The following is a 6000-nucleotide window of genomic DNA, read 5'->3' on the forward strand; positions in this document are numbered from 1 at the left end:
GAGGCGCCCGGGGGGCTTCGCTCCAAGAGGAAGGTTGGCCTGTCCCTTCGAGCGCAGGTGCCATCAGTTGAGGGAGGGTGCCTCTCAGGACACTCTGCACATGCCCCAACACTCTCCTTAGCATGAAGTGTATGCAGGGCTGGATTTAGGTTTGATGAGGCCCTAAGCTACTGAAGGTAATGGGGCCCTTTATATGTCCAGCTGTCCTTTGTCAACAACAAATTGTCTCTGTTTTTTTTGTGTTGAATATATGGCAATTTATGGACCTAATAGGTATCTAAAGCACATGCAGAATGTAGGAACCCTATATATAGAAATGAGCAAACCAGTGATATTTTAGGGAGCAGGCTAGCAGGTGGGGCCCATTACTTACATCATAGGAGCCTACACAACACAAAACACTTGCTGTATGTAGGTTTTATTTTATTTGTTTTTTATTATATATTTTGAAAGTGTACATCCAGTTTTTTCCCCCTTTACATTTTTTGGGGGGCCCCAAGAGAGTGGGGCCCTAAGCTATAGCTTGTTTAGCTTATACGTAAATCTGGCACTGAGTGTATGCCTGCCTGCCAAAACGCGTGTCACCATAGGAGCCAACTCCTAGAGGCAGAGGTCACTTTGCAACTTCCCCAAATATATTTGAGGAGATCTGCCCCCCCCCCCCAGTTAATAACCATTGCTATTCAAATGCACTGCATCATGTGATCGATTATGCAGACCCCCCCCCCAAAAAAATTTTTTTTATTCAAGTTGGCCATGCGGGCCACAATCAGGGTGCAACTGGGCTTTAATATCCCACAAGGTTACATATACCGGTATATTTTAAAACTTTTTTTAAAAAAGCATTTTCACAGCTTTTTTATACATGTGTCAATTCAGCCTATATTTACACCCATAGGAAACTGCCCTACTCTCCAAGGTCACTCCCAGACTACCTGGTTACTGAGCATTCTGGTTTGTTCATAGGAAGTTTGCAGGGTTTTTTTGTTTGTTATTACTTACTTGAATTGTTGCCCATCCTTTGCCATGCAGTTTCAGGGCAAGTTTCAACAATTTTAAAAATGCAATATTTCGAAGAGTTAAAACAAATGAGATGACATTGCGTTATCCTGCCCTTTCTGCTGCATTTTCCCATCCTTATTGAATACACACACACACACACACACACACACACAAGCATATTCATACATATATATATATATATATATATATATATATACACACATATACATACATACATATATACATACATACATATTCAATTTTGCGGGGAAAGGTGGTTTGTTGTGCAAGAGCTTCAAAGCAACTGTAGCAAAGCAAAGCTGAATTTCCCACCCAGAAATATTAATGGACTGGAAAAACTAGTCCATCAATCTCATTACTGTCTACACAATGACAACTATTGAATGTGGAGCGTTCTACATGCAAGGCAGGCACTCAATCGCTCTGTTTCTATAAAATATGAACAGCAGTTCACAATTTTAATAAATAATTGTAAGATATCAGTGAACCAGCAACCATCTTTAAAAACAGCACAATTCTATACATTTCACAGAGATTAATGGTGCTTATTCCCTGGTAAGCAGGTACAGGTTTGCAACCTAAAAGGTCAATATAGGGATTGCGGTGGGAGAAGGAAGAGCTAAACTTCTCCTTCCTGTGGAATGTGGTCCTAATCTAGATTAGGCTGCTCCTGTGCTTGGCTTTCATTAAAAACAGAAACCCTGAGGTAGCTAAAGCAAAGCATTTAATGCCATACAATGAGCAATAAGGGACCCTTATGTATCAGAACACAGACCACAGAAAATATGAAAAATACTCTAAAAACATATTAAAGAGGAACAAAGAGGTCCTTTGCGTATTGTTCATTGCCTCTTTTTTATTTATTTGTGGGTCTTTCCGGTGCTTGTGTTATGAAATGTAGATGGAGACCACAATCCCCTCATGCTTGCTTTGCCTTTCTTTCAGAGGCAGTAATGCTTCTGAAAACCCGTTTCTGGAAACCTCAGGAGGGGAGAGCAATCTTGTGCTTGCTTCCTGCTTGTGGGTTTCCCACAGACATCTGGTTGGCCAGCGTGAGAACAGGATGATGGACAGGGCTGGATTTAGGTTTGATGAGGCCCTAAGCTACTGAAGGTAATGGGGCCCTTTATATGTCTAGCTGTTCTTTGTCAACAACAAATTGTCATAACTAGGTTTGGTCTGAGTTACTGCAGAAGTGACTTTTGACATGAAAGACTACTTAATGGTCCAAGGCGCAGTAACTGAAGCATGTTTGCAGCTCTCAGTTGTTGAGTAAATATTGTCTTTGCAGTTGACTAGATGCCTCGGTCCTACCTGGGAAATTTTTTCCAAGTAATAAAATTCCAGACATGTAGGAAACTTGTAAAACAACAACAACAACAAAAAGAAAAATTGTCACTGTTTTTTTGTGTTGAATATATCCTATATGGTAATTTATGGAACTAATAGGTATCTAACGCCATTTGCACATAACAAAATATATATTTTATAAAAGTAATTGATATAGAAATGAGTAAACCAGTGATATTTTAGGGAGCAGGCGAGCAGGCAGAGACCATTACTTACATCATAGGAGCCTACACAACACAAAACACTGTTGCTTTATGTAGGTTTTATTTTATTTGTTTTTTTATCTTATATTTTGGAAATGTACATCCAGTTGTTTTTTCTTTTAGTTTTGTGGGAAGCCCCCAAGAGAGTGGGGCCCTAAACTATAGCTTGTTCAGCTTATACGTAAATCTGGCACTGATGATGGACTAGTTGTTCCTCATGACAACCTTCAGACTTCTCAAATGTGAGAGCCTGGCTTACACAGGGCTATTCGAGGCGTGCAAGGCATAACCAAGCTGTTAGAAACCACACACTCCAGTCTACAAGCAGGCAGTATCACTTGTGTTGTAGTTAGTTTTTTGTGTGTTTTTTTTAAGGAGATGAAGCTAAATGCATGCTTTCAGCCACATGGTATTGGTTTTCCATGACCACTAGTATTTATTCCAACATACAGCAGCATTTAGTGGTTTAATATATCTGGACTGTAACGAGGCAAAGGATCACACACCCACCCTGATTTCAGATTGGAACTAATGATTTTCAGCTTTTACTGGCAACCATGACTCAGATGGAATGAAGCCATCACTTATGCTAAGTAGAGCCACTACTCATTTCACAAACAGTAGGATTCTGCGGGGCAGGTAGGAGATGTGCAGCCATGCGGCGTTCACAGCCTCCACAACAGATCAGCTACTTGAAGCAGTTGCCAGACTTCTACCTGCCACAAGAGCAAATCATCTTCTGGAACATGAGGTACACCAGACCTTCTTGAACCTTTAGATTTAAGCTCCCTAAAGCATACTTTCCTGCTAGTACTTCTGCAGTAGAGAGAAACTGCTTGTTGTAATTTGGTTTAAACATAGGTTGTAATTTTCCAAGTTTAAATTTTGATATTGACACGTGTTTGTGTTTTATTTTCCTGTTGTCTTTCCAAACATTATTTCTCCCTTGTTTTTCGTGTGTGTGTGTGTGTGTGTGTGTGTGTGTGTGTGTGTGTTTAAAGATTATGATCATTAAATCAGAAGTGGCCAACCTGCCTAATGTTATCATTCAGCCCTCGACATCAGATTCTTCTATGCTTTATTTCCATTTTCTGTGGCAGACCCCTGTTCATTGTCAAGACTCCCTCCTCCTCTGAAATCTCCAACCATTGTGGCCTGCTGGGAAGGAGGGTGCGGCTGCTTTTTCCTCCTGGGCAATGGATGAAGAAAACCGCCTAAGACCGTGGCAAGGGAGGGACAGAATTCTTTTCACCAGAACCTTTGCTCAACATTCGTTCACTGTCTCTTATCATTACTCCATGGGAGGTAATTCACCTGAAGAGCCATACCTTATTATGCTGCAATGCAACAAAACATTGCTGCGTGGTGTGTTCCTGTTCACTGTTCTTGTCACTCAACCGTACCGTCTTCCTCGAAAGTCCACTCCGTTTCCATCTTCTCACTTACCCAGGCAGTGAACAGTGCATAGCCTCTTAGCATGCTCTTTCCTCATCTAGCTGTTTTGCCAGTTCCAATATATTTTGCCACCTGAGGCAAAGAACAAGACCAGGGCCGTCTTAAGCTTATCTGGCGCTGTAGTGCAAGGATCCCTCCAGTGCCCCCCACCCTCATGTTTCCCTCTGGGCGGCTCCTCCAGCAGGGAGGAGGCTCCAGCCACGGCACACCATGGTGGAAGTGGGTGAGGGTGGCACTGCTGGTGGGGCTGGAGGGCGGCCCCTCTGGCAGGGAGGAGACTCCGGGCGCAGTGCGGCATGGCGGAGGTGGACGAGGGCGGCAAGCTGATGCTGGGAGGCGCCGCATCCAGCCTCTGCCTCTTCCCTGGCACCCTCCAGAACGTGGCACAGTGGTTCCCCACACCACTAGCCTCTATGGCTAAGATGGCCCTGAACAAGACAGCACTCTATCCAATCCACTTCCACCTAGAGGAAATTGGACTGGCAGCTGAATCTTACTTTCACACTTACAGGGTAGTGCCCTCTAGAGCCGCCTTAGAGCAGTTCTCTCACTTGGTGGGTGCTTGACAGGCTTCTAGCCCACCCATAGTACTGATTTCCAACAGAGTGGGATGTCCAGGGGCCCAGAAGGAATGGCTGATGGGCTACCACTGTAACTTGAGCCAATTACCTCACTCTGCCCAATGGTGGGGTGAATGCTATCAACGGCTTAAATACATCTCTATGCCTTTTTTTAAATGCATGTGAAAATTTGTGTCCTTCGTCTTTTAAGCACCCAGGAACATCGTCAGTTTGATGTTTGCACTACAGCCTCATTTCCCTGGCTGTACATCAGTTTGGGGGAAACGGGTGTATATAGGAGCTATGCATATTAATGGTGACCTTCCATGGGGCTGCTGCGGGCCCTGAAGGAGAGCAGGGGCAAGGGAGGCCAAGCCAGTAAGCACACCAGCTCCCAGTTGGCAGTAGAGGACTCTGTCAGTCTTCATTTTATATAATGTTTTCATTTAATATTTAAATTGTCAACTGCTTTGGGTGCCTTGGAAGAAAGGAGGTATGTAAATTCAATCAATCAGTGGTGATGGGAGGTTATTTGAAGGTGGTTAAGAGCAATAGTGGCTTGGAGCAGAGAGCATGCCAGGAACATCTTGAATCCCCACAAACTTTCACCTGCTTTTCTTTGCAGTTCTCACAGCTAATTTCCCATGGTGCATGGGCTCAATGAATGAAAGATATGCATTGGGGTGGATAAATTTTTAAAAACTTGTAAACACTGCTTTTCTGTTTGAAATAAACATATAAAGCAGATCAACAAAAGGCAGTATTTTTAACATTGCATTTTAATTGTTGCAACCCACCCTGGGATCTTAGGGTAAAGGGTGATTAATTAATTAATTAGTTAGTAATGCAAAACAATCAAATGCAATAAAAATAACTGAAACAGCAGGAAGAACGGTGCACATTTATTCAAAAGTAATTCCCACAGTGTTTAATGTGGCTTACTCTCAGATAAAGTGTGTACAGGGAGTGTAGTAAATATTCAGCAGCTACTGGAAGGAATTTTTTTACTTTGTTTTGACTATGGCAGATCAACACGGCTACCTACCTGTAACATAATAGACAACCCCCCCCCCCACACCGGCCAAAGGTTCATGAAATAAACACATACAATTACAGAGCATCCAAACCCCCACCCAAAAAATGGAGGGGACCAGGTGAACCCCATTTGTTGTGGTTGATGCGTGTCTTGCAGCCTAGAAGGAATGACCAAAATGCATATTTGCCCACATAACCCCCTGGAGATTAAAATCGAACACAATTCATTTTTTAAACTGTTTGAGTGTCAAATAGATACTGCTTGGTAGCCGTATGTTTCCAAGTACGATGAAGTAATTGCTATCAAGCAATAAAGAGGATTCTGCGCCACTCATGGCATTTCCTGTGCTTAACATGATTATGAGTGACTGTGG

The sequence above is a fragment of the Lacerta agilis genome, chromosome 9 (assembly GCF_009819535.1).
Source record: "Lacerta agilis isolate rLacAgi1 chromosome 9, rLacAgi1.pri, whole genome shotgun sequence".
Classification (NCBI taxonomy): domain Eukaryota; kingdom Metazoa; phylum Chordata; class Lepidosauria; order Squamata; family Lacertidae; genus Lacerta; species Lacerta agilis.